We start from the raw sequence: 15,014 nt of genomic DNA, 5'->3' as shown, positions 1-15,014 counted from the left end.
TTCGCGAAGCGTGTCTCCATTTGTTTACGCCGAGTCCGCGCGATCGGTATCGATCCGAGGGGCGCGCGCGCGTGTCGATCGACCGCGAATGGAAACCCGCTCGATTCCGCGGTGTACGTGATGGCACCCGAATTGCGACGGCGGCCGCTGTGTGTCGACGTCGCGTCGCGTCGCGTCGGGCCATTGCACGGCTCGTATATATGGGCCGCTAATAGGGAGCGTCAGGGTTGTTAGCAAGAAACCGGCGGTATGTCGGCGCGTCACTCCCGGAAAGACGATTAACGCCGACTCGAGGCGGAGGCGAGGCGAGGCGTCGATTTAGTCGCGCGATCGTGCAACGATTGCACCGATGAACCTGCCCCGACGCCGATACCTCCACGCTTTTTTGTAAGGGATTTCGTTCGTTTGTGAATTCTGTTTTTTTTTCTTCTTCTTCTCTTTACAATGCTCGCGGTCGAGAGTTTCTGCGAGGGTACGTTCGAATTTAGCCGACGAAGAATCTGCAGAGAGGTTACGTTGCGTTATTGGGAGGATTGAGAGGGATCGATGGGGATCTTGGATGGTTCGGAGCACGGAGGACTCGATCGGTGGATTCTTTTTCTTCAGGTGGTGAAGGAGGAACTTTGGAAGAAGGGTTATTTTGTATGGATATTTTAGGTTATTGAGTGACAAATGTTTTGTGTTTGGGTAGATTTATTATATTGGAAAGTTTACACAGAGATCGAAGATGACCTAGGAGAGGATTTATGGAGAGGAGGAATCGTTGGTGGACTCTTCTTCTGGAGGTGGAGGAGGAACTTACGAAGAGAGATTATTTTGTATGAATTTTTTGGGTTATTGGGTGGCAAATGTTTTGTTTTTGGGTAGATTTATTATATTGGAAAGTTTACACAAAGGAGAGATTGACAATGATCTAGGATAGTTTGGTAGACAGAGGACTCGATCGAGGGATTCTTTTTCTTCTGGAGATCGAGAAGGAACTTGGACAGAGGAATTATTTTGTATGGATTTTTTGGGCTATTGGGTGGCAAATGTTTTGTATTTCAACCTCGTAATAAGAAATATTCTCCACACTTTCTTGCATCAATACACTCAAAAAATTGTGCCTTGGGTAGCCTCAACGTATTACAAGACTTACAAAAAGAAGCAATCGTCGATCTTCTTAGACATCTCTATACTTAAACCGCTCAACAACCTAATCCAGCTTAGCGGTTGTTGGAGCAGCCAATGTGCTCCTCTACCACCCACAATTTCTCAAGCATTATTCACCTACATTCTCTCAACATTGTCGCAACCTATCTACCAAAACTTATTCGAGTAATCCATCCGCAACAACATATTGTACTCAAATTGATATTTCTCTGTTACACACCATCTGTCGCTCGTACAACGGTAGAAACTTCAGCCAAATAAGTACCCTCGACAACTCCAATTCAGCAACCAAATCACACCCATCCTCCAACCCCAAAACGCTCCAATTTGATATCCCGATCCCCCTCCGATTCTATCCTCCCACGAAAGAAAAGCACATCGCTACTGTTCGGTGTATCGTTCGTGGTCCGCGAATGCTTCTCTGTAACTCTGTAGCTCGTATCGTTCGATTATTACGTACTCGAAGTCGGCACAAAGGCGGTATTATCTCTGGCCGGAGATATTCGTAGTCGTTAGCGAGGCGAGGTTGGATGGCCTGTACGTATCGCGGGGACTTATTCGCGGGTACGTGGCGCCACCCACAGGGTCGGGCCCCGCGATGGGTGTGACTGTTGGCGTTGGTATTCGCGATGCATATTACCACGGTCGTGCGGGCAACGCGGAGAATACGAGAACCGCCTTCTCGCAAAAGGTAGTCTTTCTCCGTGGCGGTTCTCCGCGTCCGTCTAACCGGTGGCTCGTAAATGCACGAGTCGTGATTAGACTCCGTAGACAATGCTTCCAGCCACGCGCTGTGCCGGTCGCGCGTGTGCGAGCGTATTGTGCGGGGCGCGCGGGCGCGCGTGCTCGAGCTTTTTTTCTTAATGCGTCCACTTGATGCCATTTATTTGCATACCGGTACGCCCGGTATCCGCGCGAGTGTACCAGCCTCCCGGGAACTCGTGCGTAACAGTAATCCTTTGAAACGGCCCCTGTCGCGTACCATCTGCCGCGCGTAGACGCGCCGTTTCCGCTCGGCGAACGTTACGACGCCGCGCGTTAAATCGTCGCCCGAGAAATCGCGATTCGACGCCGAATGCCTCGGCTGTCGTCGAGCCGGCCGACGAAACACCGGCGTCGCTTCTCGCGAGCGGTTCGAACGCGTTCGGAACGAGCGCCTCTCGAGCCAGACGATCGCGGAGCGAGTTTCGTGGCAACCCTTTAACCACCACGGGGCGAACCGTAGTCGACGCTCGATTTCACGCGACGGGTACTGAGGGAAATCTATCGAGGCTCCGGGTACCGATGTTGTGGGGAAAATATCAGTCGCGTGTAAATAGGAATTCTTTGCTTTTATATCGATAGGATTTTATCTTTTCGATAGAAAGATTGTGGAGGAAATATTGAAATTGGAATTTTAGTGTTTTGGTTTTCATCGATGGGGTATTTTATATTTTTGATGGAAATATTGTATTGGTTGTGTTGAAGTAGGAATTTTAATGTTTCGTCGATTTGTAAATCTTTTGGATAGAAATATCGTAGAGGAAATATTTAAATTGGAATTTTGGTTTTTCATCGATAGGGTTTTATATTTTGGGTGGAAATATTGTATAGGTAGGATTGAAGTAGGAATTTTAATGTTTCGTCGATCTGTAAATCTTTTGAATAGAAATATTGTAGAGGGAATATTGAAGTAGGAATTTTAATGTTTCGTCGATCTTAAAATCTTTTGGATAGAAATATCGTAGAGGAAATATTTAAATAGGAGTTTTGGTTTTTCATCGGTAGAGTTTTATCTTTTGAATAGAAATATTAAAATAGGAATTTTGAAGTTCCATCGATGGTGTTTCATTTTTTGGATAAAAGTATTGTACAGGAAATATTGAAATAAGAATTTTAATGTTTTGTATTTTGGTCACAAATATTTTCTATCGCAATAAGAATGTTTATCCATGATATTTCGTCCGTGTTAAATTTTTCCATAACGGTAAATTTAAAATGCAAAGGGATAACCATAATGCGTATTCTTCCGTTCGATTACACCCTGAAGGAATTTGGACAAGACTTGTCCCGATCGTGTGGAATTCGGGTTTTTAATTTTGTAATACAACAAAGTGGAACAAAAAAATACAGAAACGGTCAAATTTGTTACATTAACTTCCAGCACGGACAAACGATACATTACGAGGACGAGACGATTCCAGAGAAGACTCTTGAAACTTGAAGCTTGTTATTCTCCATTTCGCGAGCAGGAAATCTGTAAATAAATCGCGTTAAAAATAATCGTGCAACAAAATCACCTAAAAAGAGTCACAGAAGCGCACTTCTACCCTTATTCGTGTCAAAACCGTCCAAAAGGAATCACAAAATTCACCCTTCTACCATTATTCGTATAAAAACTCACAGATACTTCAGTCTAAACAAGATGCACAAATCGTGAATGTAAAACAATCTTCTTTCAAAAGTATCGTGAGAGTATGGAACAATTTCCATGGAAAAGAATCGAAATCCTCGTTTGGAATTCGAATTCCCCGAAACGTAGCACGGAGACTGGAAGTACGGTTTGTTCACCGGTAGCGATTCAAGGAGCATTTTGATCGATATCGCGAAGCACTCGACGCGAGGTTCGACAGGCGCGATTTGCTTCCAATTAGGGATTCTTTCGTTCCATTATTCGAAGCGTTCCGGCGTGGTACGGGTATGTAAGGTCGATCGCGGGCGGAGGCGAGCCGGCGAGGGCTATTTACGTCGCTGGAACCACTGTTGTTGCATCGGGTACGGTTCAATTCCGTTAGGTGGACGTAGCCGTGGGCTTCCCACGCCAATTAAACATGACTCATTAACGGGCAGAAGCCGGTAGCCGTGGATCGATGCCTGGCCGTGCCGGGCAACCCTTCTATAACTCTACGGCGCAGAGGCAATCGGAACTAATCTCGACCATCCTCTTTTCTCCGTTGGCTGTTCGCAATGCGATATTACCGCGGGTACCGGTAACCTGCACGTCGCCAGCCGTGCACCGGCCAGCCGTGCCGCAATATTTCTCTTCGTTCACGTGGCGCGCGTAATTGTGTGTAAAGACTTCGCGGCACGGCGAAGATGCATCGCCCTACCGGTCTTCGTTTTGACGTTTACATTTTAATTCGGCCACCGGCGGTAATTACGCGCGACCAGCGGATATTTAGACCGCGGGAACCGCTCGCGTTTTTTTCGGCGTACTCGGGTACCGTGGTCGAGAAACCTAGCGAGCTCGAGGCATCTAACGAGCTTGAAAAATCTTTCGATTTCGAAATATCTCCCGAACTTGACAAATCTTTCGATTTCGAAATATCTCCCGAATTTGAAAAATCTTCAGAACTCGAAAAATCTCCCGAACTTGAAAACTCCCACGAGCTCGAAAAATTTCCCGAACTTGAAAAATCTTCAGAGCTCAAAAATCTCCCGAACTTGAAAAATCTTCAGAGCTTAAAAAATTTCCCGAACTTGAAAAATCCCACGAGCTTGAAAAATCTTCCGAAATTGAAAAATCTCACGAGCTTGAAAAATCTCCCAAACTTGAAAGATCTCACGAGCTCGAAAAATTTCCCGAACTTGAAAAATCCCACGAGTGCGAAAAATCTCCCGAACTTGAAAAATCTTCAGAGCTCAAAAATCTCCCGAACTTGAAAAATCCCACGAGCTAAAAAAATCTTCCGAAATTGAAAAATCCCACGAGCTCAAAAAGTCTCCCGAACTTGAAAAATCATGAGAGCTCAAAAAATCTCCCGAACTTGGAAAACCTTTAGAGCTCAAAAAATCTCCCGAACTTGGAAAATCTCCAGAGCTCAAAAAATCTCCCGAACTTGGAAAACCTTCAGAGCTCAAAAAATCATCCAAACTCCAAAAAATCTTCCGAACTTGAAAAATCTCGTGATCTCAAAAATTTCCCGAGCTCGAAACATCTCTGAGAGTTCACCAATGACGGTTCGAAGTTCGAAGAACGTGTATTTCTCTCGTGACGATCGAACTAAAGACAAATCGATCCGAATGGAATATATCGCGATTCTTTTCCACATTTGCGTTTATCTGGTTTGTGAGATGTATTTAACCGCGTACAAGCAATCCTACAAAATATACATCACCACGAGAGTTCTCTCTCGACGATTCGTCGTCAACTTTCGGATACTCCGCATTCGTAGAGTTTCGGATCCAATTCGCTCGCTCTAGCGTCGCAAGTATCGGTTACACCGTGTTAAACTTGAACCAATTTCGTATCCACTGGTTCATCGATCGCGATCGATTCGACTCGTCGTTCACTGCGTCGAACGAGTAACATCCGATCCGAGCGTGGTTCACTCGCACGAACGTAGCCGGATTTCGCGCGAAACGTTATCTTGCTACGGAGCAAGGTCTTACGTACGCGGAGAATACCGTTTTCCATGGTTCCAGTACGTAGCTATCTACCTCGACGCGCGTAAAAAGTGTATAATTTGTATACTAATGGTGTTCGGCGGACAGGTTCACCGGAACGGTGAACAATTAATCATCGCGATGATGATTTTCTCGATAATATTTATTCGATCCGCGTAGTCGTTTCCTTTACCGATTAATTATAGGTGTCGCCAGTGCTGGTAAAAATCGCGGACAGTGAGATTCGCGACCTTTCTATCGTCGGCGTCGGATCGAAATTAATAACTTTGTTCGATACGTGCGGTGCCACGAACATCGAATTACGTTAAGATCGACCTGGAATCATCGAGGCGGTAACTCGAGAAGAGGTCAACATCCTGTGGCGATGCTAAAATGAACGCTGCCGCTCGCGAGCGCGCACGAGCGCGTGTACGTTTTTCCGTGAAACCGGTAGATTCGCTGATAGCTAACCTTTGTACTTTAAGGAATTTCTGTCAACTGCAACAAAATAACGGTACGTAAACTAGTAACAATACCCGTCCCCCTTCCGGCTCGTGTGTGCCGTGCACGTATTATGCGAGCATTAACTGTTCAACGATGCGGCGGCAGCGGTCTTCTCCCCGAAGTCTACGAGACCATCGTCCTCCTCGTCGTCTTCCTCGTCGTCGTCGTCGTCGTCGTCGTCGTCGTCGTACAGGGATACGGAGGTGGAGGGCGAGGGGGTGAATTATTGCTCGAAGATTTCGCGATCGCTTCCGATAGTCGTGGATTCCATCGTGGCTATCGTGGCTTCTTCTTCCCTGCTCGCAACTTCTCGTCGCCTGCCTTTGGTAGCCGTGGAATCTTTCGTCGTTTGATTGCTCGTCGGATTTTCCTGACCGATGCGAGGGAGACGATACGAATGCTCGTTAGAGATACCTCGGTGCCCGGATATATATTGCAGCTTTCGAGTGATTTAACGATCCCGTTGCCGGGATAAACAGACGCGTTCGCCGCGAGATCTTCTCCGGGCGTTTCGGCGTATCGGACAACCTCGAAGGATTTCGGTCCAGCGACGGGCCGGATTTGCAGGGTACGTGGACGATTCCAGGAAGGGGTGGTCTCTTGATGCTTTCGCGACGATGAAAAGTGAATTGTGATGTCAACGGAGACGAGGAGAATTTTTTCGTAGGTAGAAGTTACATTTTTAAGCTTAGAATTAGAATTTTACAAATTTAAATATCACGATAGATTTGTACGTGGACAATTCGAGGGAAGGGTGGTCTTTTAATGCTTCCACGATGATGAAAAGTGAACTGTGACGTCAATGGAGACGAGGGGAATTTTTTCGTAGGTGTAACTTTTGAAGAATTTATACGTTTAAGTTTGAAATTAGAATTTTTCAAATTTGAATATCGCGATGGATTTGTACGTGGACGTTTCGAGAGAAGGGTGGTCTTTTGATGCTTTCGCGATGATGAAAAGTGAACTGTGACGTCAATGGAGACGAGAGGAATTTTTTCGTAGGTGTAAGTTTTGGAGAACTTATACGCTTGAGCTTGGAATTAGAATTTTACAAATTTAAATATGGCGATAGATTTGTACGTGGACGTTTCGAGGTAAGGGTTGTAGATTAGTAACTCTTCGACAACCATGACCACTGAACAGTAATTAATCGAATGCTGGATTATGCTGTTCACAACAGTATACTGGAGAAGATTTAGGTCGAGTAGACTCTCGACCTTTTGATAATGACGCATTAACGAAGCTCAATGGCGTCGACATATAGTAGATGGGAAATCTTTCGATCTTGATATTTTGACTAACAAACGAAAGAAGGACAACTTTTTATCCGTGGAAACTTGGAGTTTGAATTGTAAGAATTCAATCGTCGCGATTTCGAAAAATGAGTAACTTTCAGTACTTATCGAGACACGACCGATAACGAAGATAGAATCCGTTATCTGTTCACGAAGCACACTACAACGGGTTATTTAGTTCTACCATTTAGGTGCGAACATACTGACAAGAATGCGGACACCAGCAATGACCACGCGTTTCTTTACGACGGGGAGCTAAAATTTACCTCGAAATGGGAGGAAGTCGCATAAAACATCTGCTGCTCCGTAGATGTAACACGGGAGAACTCATCCATAACTTGATAAGTACATCAGTTTCGGGGCATGTATTCGCGAAGATTCTTTCGCTCGTTTGAATAAGCTCCACGAGTTTTAGAGGTATGCGCGTAACTCTTCGAAGCATCGTGTTTAATATCACTTGATTCGTTGATAACATTCCTAAGCAATGATGTTACTCGGGGGAGTATTTCTATAGAATTTTTAACAAATTGAACGGAAAATTAAAAATAAATGCTTTGTAACTTCCTTTTCGATGAAATTGTATTCAAAGATTCTTACTCTCTTTAATGTTCATTTTATACTCGTGTTCGGAGATTCGTGCTCTTAATATTAATTTTACTCTCGAAGATTCGTACTCTTAATATTAATTTTACCCTCGAAGATTCGTACTCTTAGAATTAATTTCACGCTCGAAGATTCGTACTCTTAATATTAATTTTACTCTCGAAGATTCGTACTCTTAATATTAATTTTATCCTTGCAGATTCGTACTCTTAATATTAATTTTACCCTCGCAGATTCGTACTCTTAGTATTAATTACACGCTCGAAGATTCGTACTCTTAATATTAATTTTACCCTTGTAGATTCGTACTCTTAATATTAATTTCACCCTCGAAGATTCGTACTCTTAATATTAATTTTACGCTCGAAGATTCGTACTCTTAATATTAATTTTCCCCTGAAGATTCGTACTCTTAATATTAATTTTACGCTCAAAGATTCGTACTCTTAGAATTAATTTCACGCTCGAAGATTCGTACCCTTAATATTAATTTTATCCTCGCAGATTCGTACCCTTAGTATTAATTTTACACTCTCCGTTTAAGACTCTTCCCTCCTTCAGAAAAGGTTAATCGATCCTCTGGCAAGTGTTACCTTACCTAGTCGCAAATTCGTTGTTTCCTACTGGTAAAAATTCAACGACGATCGAATCCTCGTTTCGCGAATCGTCTTAACTTCTCCCTCTCGTGGACTTTCGGCGAGTCCTGTTAACGTCTCCGCGGGAAAACGTTTATCGAGATCGTTGGGCGAATGCTGGTCACGGAATCGCGCGGATAGCGATGCAGATTGAATCGGACGGAAATGTGGAAACCGGGACAAGCTGAAAAGTAGGATCACCAGGAGTCTCCGCACCGTCATCGGCGTTCCGTTCTTGCGCGTCGAACGGAAGAATTTATGACACTCGAACGCTCCGCGATCACGCGATCGATGAGCATGATTTCACGTCGTTGAGAATACCAGGGATCTGCACCTACATCTCCCTGATTTCTAATTTCGATTTCTCATCGGATGTGGGTAAATAGGCAAATAGCCGCCCACGCGATCCCTCTGGACACGCTCGCCGATTCCGTGCCGCCGGTGTTCTTCGTTTAGGTGTTATCGCGCCGATCGTTGATTTTTTTCAAAACGTTCGATCTACGTGGAAACCGACGACTCGATCGTTTTATAGCTCGTAAACAAATCGCGCGATTATGGAAAACTGGCGTGTAACGGCCCGTTGGCTTTGTACGTGAACACTCGTTGTCCACCCGAGAGTTCGCGATTCGTTGTTGAATCTTCCTCGAGACGCGTGAAATTTATCGTTTTTCCCGGATGGTCGACACGGTGAAACTGCGCCGAGATCGAGACAAATTGCATCGAAGTTAAAGCGAGGATGGAACGCGCGTCTCTTCTTGTAATTAACGGTTTACGAATGGCGGGAACGCGAAGTCGATTTGAACGGAATTATCCATTTTGCGGTATTTTTTCTGTACGCAGCGTCGGTCCGATTAAAGAGCCACGTAAAAGCTTCCTTTTAAGGAGGAACGAGTCATTTCGATCGTTGTCGGTATACGGTCCCGGTACAGTCACTGACTGTACATGGACTGTACGTCGTGTACTTTGTGTACGATCGTGGACTATACGTGTCGCTCTTTCGTGATATACGACTTCCCTAAAGCTTTTACCGGTTCCTGTTCTTGTAGAGCGAGAACAAGGCTTCTCGTGGTAAGCCTTGTCGTTACCGAGAATAATTTGAAGGTTGTCGCGGGTAGCTTTGTCGGGTATCGAATGCGCCGATACGAGCGTTACAGGTGTCTTCTGTTTACGAGGTGCGTGCTCGAATTATGGTTGACCAACGATTCACGATCTTTGATCTATCGACTATTGAAAAAGTAGCCAAAGGGTACTCCACGTGTCGTTCAAGTGGTAGTCTATCCGGCTCTCTATACTTCTTGAGAACGCGTCCCTGTAGTTCGACCGTGACTGGAGTGTTTTAGGTGTCTCCTATTTATGTCGTCCATGCTCGTGCTACGGGACATCGACGACCGACCGTGATCGTTAATCGGTCGACTGGTCAAAAAGTAGCTAAAGAGTACTCCCAGGTGTTTTTCAAGTGGTAGCCGGTCTTTCCGTTTCTCTAGTACTCGTTGGGAATGTGTCCCTCCAGCCATGTGACCGTGATCGCACGATTTACAGTTGTCTCCTATTTATGTTTCTATTTGGTCAGCTGGTCCAAAAATAACTAAACGATACTCGAGGTGTCGTTTACTCTCACCGTGTCCTCGTACTTATCGGGAATGTGTCCCTCCAGCTCGACCATGATCGTACGATTTACAGTTGCCTCCTACGTGTGGTTTTATTCGGTCCGCCGGCCGAGAAATAGCTAAAGGGTACTCCAGGTGTCGTTCGAACGATGGTCACTCCTTCTGTGCCCCTATGCTCGAAAATACGTTCCGTTAACCACGATCGTACGGTTTCCACTTGTCTTCTATCCGCGTTGCCCGTAACGCGAACGTCGATCACGATCTTCGATCGATCGGTCGTTCAAAAATTAGCCAAAGGGTACTTCGGGTGTTGTTCGAGAGCGGTAGCCAACTATCCTCGCTGTACCTCCGATTCACGAGTTCAGTTTCACCGAACGGTGTTTCGTGAATACTCCGACACCTTCGACCGGTTTACGGGCACCGTCCACCGAAGTCCGGGACCACGGTACCATACGTTTCGGTTGTAACTCCTCGGGCTTTTCTCGGTCTGCTCGGTAGCGGACTCAGCGGGACCTCGACGCTGATAGACGATCCGTAGAAACTGGTCTCTCTAATTAGAATGCGGTGGAAAACTGTCTGTGACTGTATCGGTGAAACGAATCTCTTTTTCGTTATTTTTCTCCCCGACACCCTCTCTGCCTCTCTTTGTAACTCTACCTGACTTTCTGCCTCTTTAACTCTCTCTCTGTGATTCTACCTGACTTTCTGACTCTCTCCCTGACTCTTTGACTCCTTCTCTGATTCTATCTGACTCTTTGACTCCCTCTCTAACTCTATTTGACTCTTTGACTCCCTCTCTGACTCTATCTGACTCCTTGACTCCCTCTCTGACTCTATCTGACTCCTTGACTCCCTCTCTGACTCTATCCGACTCCTTGACTCCCTGACTCCCCGACTCCTTCTCTGGCTCTGCCTGACTCCTTGACTCTATCTTTCCTTGACTCTCTGACTTTCTTCCTGACTCCCTGACTCCTTGACTCTCTCCCTGACTTCCTGACTCTCTGACTCCTTTATACTCTCTCTTACTCTTCCTGACTCCTTGACTCTCTCCTTGACTTCTTGACTCTCTCCCTGACTTTCTGACACTCTCTCCTACTCTTCCTGACTCCTTGACTCTGTCCCTGACTTCTTGACTTTCCCTAATTTCTCGATTCTTGGACTCTCTCCTCGACTCTCCGATTCTTTCACTCTGACTCTTTTTCCGACTCTCTCTCTCTAACTATTTCCGCTTCTCTCTCTCTCTCTAAAATGTTCTCTTCCCGAGAATCTCTCTCCGTGGCTCGTTTCCCCCCGTTCCTTTACCTCGCTGTTCCCCAGTCTCTCGAATAGTAGAAACGGCGATCGTGGAACGTGGGCTGGGCCGTGTACCGGCGCGGAGTGGACACTCCCGGATCCGCTCTTTCTCTTCTCTCCGAAGAAGGTGTCGTCACCGAGTCGCTCCTCCGGCCGCGTGCTCTTCTCCGAATTACGTAACCGTCGCGCTGCCTGCGTACTTTACGCGCATACGTGTGCCCGGGGGGGAGGGTAGGGGAGGGAAGGGGAGGGGGGGACGCACACGTCGGGCCGCGACGCCCAAGGAACACACGGGGACCACGTCGTCGTGTACACCTCGCGCCACAGGGCCCGGGGCCCGGGGCCCGGGGCCCGGGCCCGCGCGTTCGTTCGTGCCTGTTACGTACCGCACCTTCGTCACGAAGAACGAATAAACGAACCGTAGGTACGTACGTACCTACAGCGCATCGTTCCGTTTCTAAATCGACGGACGTCGGTGCATTACGTCGGCGCAACCCGTGCATCTGCCGGCCATTCAGGCCTTTGTCTCCCGCTAACGTGGGCGTTGCGGAATATCTATTGTCGGTGCGTTTTCTATGTGTTTCGCGCGGGCGGGGCAAGGGAAGCCGGTGCGCGCCGCTTCGAAAGCGTTTTGCACGATGCGCGCGATGCATCATCCCGCGGATAGATAGCTCAGAGATGCACGCCGAGTACGCGATAACGGGAAGGGTAATATGTTCGACGGACGCGTTAAACTCGGCCCGCTCGTATACGCTCCCTGCCATTTCGAATTATAATCATCGGAGGAGGGGCGAGGGCCATTACCAATCGAGACCTGGAAAATCCGTATCCAGAGTGGACAGACTCGGGGGTATCCGGACGTTTCGAGTTTAACATTGGATTGACACCAGAATTACCAAAGGGATCATTTTGCTCCACGTGCTTATCGTTCAACGTTCAGCTTCTGAATTTCTTTTTCAAGTTATTCGATTATTCACACCGCTTTCCTCCGTAGTATTGACCCAGACAATCCGTACCCAGAGCGACTCGAGGGTATCCGGACGTTTCGAGTTTAACATTGGATTGACACCGGTACCACCAAAGGGACCATTTTGCTCTGTGTCATCGTTCGACGTTCAGCTTCTGATATTCTTTTGAAGTTACTCGATTATTCACACCGCTTTCCTCCGTAGTATTAACCCAGACCTAACCCAGACCTAACCCAGACCTGGAAAATCCGTATCCAGAGCGGCTAGACTCGGGGGTATCCGAATGTTTCGAGTTTAACATTGGATTGACACCGGTACCACCAAAGGGACGATTTTGCTCTGTGTCATCGTTCGACGTTCAGCTTCTGAATTTCATTTCCAAGTTACTCGATTATTGACACCGCTTTCCCCAGTAATATTAAACGACAATTACCGAAATGGAAAACCAATTATACTCGTGAATCGATTCTGCTTTTCCCCTACCACGTTCGAAGGTATGTGCAAATAAGAGGTACAATTAAGAGTACGTTCGTTTTCGGTGGTTTTAGTATCGATATAATTGCACTCGTTGCGGACAGTTACTCGATCATTAACGGTGCTTTTGTCCCCGATATTCGGTGACAATTACCGAAATCGAAATTCATTTAATTCGTTGATCCGTTCTTTTCCATTCTATTTTCGAAGGTACGCACGAAGCTCGGTATAAATAAGAGTACGTTCGTCTTCGGTGGTTTTAGTATCGATATAATTGCACTCGTTGCGGACAGTTACTCGATCGTTAACCGTGCTTTTGTCCCCGATATTCGGTGACAATTACCGAAATCGAAATTCATTTAATTCGTTGATTCGTCCTTTCCCCTTCTATTTTCGAAGGTACGCACCAAGTCCGGTATAAATGAGAGTACGTTCGTCTTCGGTGGTTTTAGTGTTAATAAAATTGCCATCGGTGCGGACAGTTACTCGTTTATTAACGGCGCTTTTGCCCCCGATATTCGGTGACAATTACTGGAACGGAATATTTATTATATTCGTAAATTAATCCGACTTTTCCCCTTCTATTTTCGAACGTACGCACATATAGTAGTCAGGTAGAAATGGGAATACGTTCACCGTTGGCAGTGTTAGACGTTGATCGGGCGAAAACGAGGACGTCGTGACGTCGGAGCGATCGGTCGGAGCGAACGACGACGAGGACAGTTTTACAGAGATCTGTGTATTTTCCTTTCGCGATAAACTTCGAGCGTTTCATTGTACGTGTAAAAGCTCCGAGGCAAAAATGTTCGGAATGCGTGGTACTTGGATTTCTAATTTTATAGCGCGAGAAGGTCGAAGATGACCCCAGAAAGCGGACTCGGGTACCATTCGATGGAAGAAGAATTCAGAAGAATACAATCCATTGAGTACTGTATTTTTTATCATTGTACACGACCAAGTGTAGAGTAACCCTACTGCTTTGAGCCCTTTTCGATTTTTTCGTGAAACTCTTTTCTATATTATCCTATAGAGTTCAAACTACATTTTCGCGTACGAAAAAGAAATTTCTCTCTTACCCTAGGAAAAGTCTTGGAAGATTTAAACCGTAACCTGGTCAATGTTCCAAACCTTTTCCATATTTGAAGAAAAAATCGAATCACTCGGACGATTACATTCGTCGATAAAATACAGCTGTAAAAGTTGGCGAAAGAAACTTGCAAACCCAGTAAACTCCTTCATTTTCCCTAAATTGCGAAACGACTGTGTCCCCTATGCGCTTTACCAAGGACACTGCTACCGAAAAATAACCAAAGGTCTTCGAATCCTTTTTCATCCACCTCGATCGAGGATCGCTGTTGGACGTCCCCCGATGTTTTCATCGATCGTGGTTTCCGATCGTCCGTAAAGCCAACTGTCCCCCGATCCCGGTTACTTGCCGTGGTCGCTACCCCGTGCTTCACCAACGCATTCTTCTTGATCGTTTCGCGTGGCTCGCGGCTCCGAGTTTTACGTCTACGAAATTTACATGTCGAGCGGGCTGCCGCAACGAGCACCGCATGCCTCTCGAGGTGTGGCCACACCAACACGCGCATCCTTAATGGCGCGAGCTGACGCGCGCTGGTACGTATCCACGTTGTCGAACCGTGTGTATATTTTCCGAACGTTAACGCACACGTAAACGCGTCTACCGTTTCAGCTCTCCTCCGGTTCCTTTCTCACGGACGTGAACGAGCGCTCGCTCGCGCGCGCGTCAGCTCTCGCGCGCGTGTGTTGCCCGCTTTTACAAGAGGAGGAGGAGGAGGAGCGCGCGGGCCCCCGCTGCAAAACACGTCGGAACGAGGCGCGTCTCGTTCGATTGTGCCTCCACAGACGGAATTGCTTTGTCGAGGCTCTCCGGTGGCTTTTGTCGAAGGCATAACTCCGACGATTCACACGCGGCCCACGGATTCACGATCGATGATGATCTTTCCTGGCTGGCGAGCGTACGAACGAACACGCGCACCATAACCACCACCACCATCGTTCCTCGCGCGTGGATGTTCCGCGCGCGACGCCTCTGTGCTGAAACGCGGTGCGCGCGCCTACTTTCCTCGCTGGATCGTGCCCCGCGGATCCTCC

The 15,014-nt window shown here is 46.7% G+C and overlaps 1 protein-coding gene across 2 annotated transcripts in view; it reads left to right on the top strand.

Moving 5' to 3' along the window:
- LOC143145006 (uncharacterized) overlaps positions 1-15,014 on the top strand; it is a 643,697-nt gene that overhangs the window by 199,905 nt on the left and 428,778 nt on the right. The gene's annotated exons all lie outside the window — the stretch shown is intronic.

Source organism: Ptiloglossa arizonensis, chromosome 3 (assembly GCF_051014685.1).
Source record: "Ptiloglossa arizonensis isolate GNS036 chromosome 3, iyPtiAriz1_principal, whole genome shotgun sequence".
Classification (NCBI taxonomy): domain Eukaryota; kingdom Metazoa; phylum Arthropoda; class Insecta; order Hymenoptera; family Colletidae; genus Ptiloglossa; species Ptiloglossa arizonensis.
The sequence above is the reverse complement of the archived record's forward strand: the minus strand, read 5'-3'. Positions and strand labels throughout refer to the sequence as shown.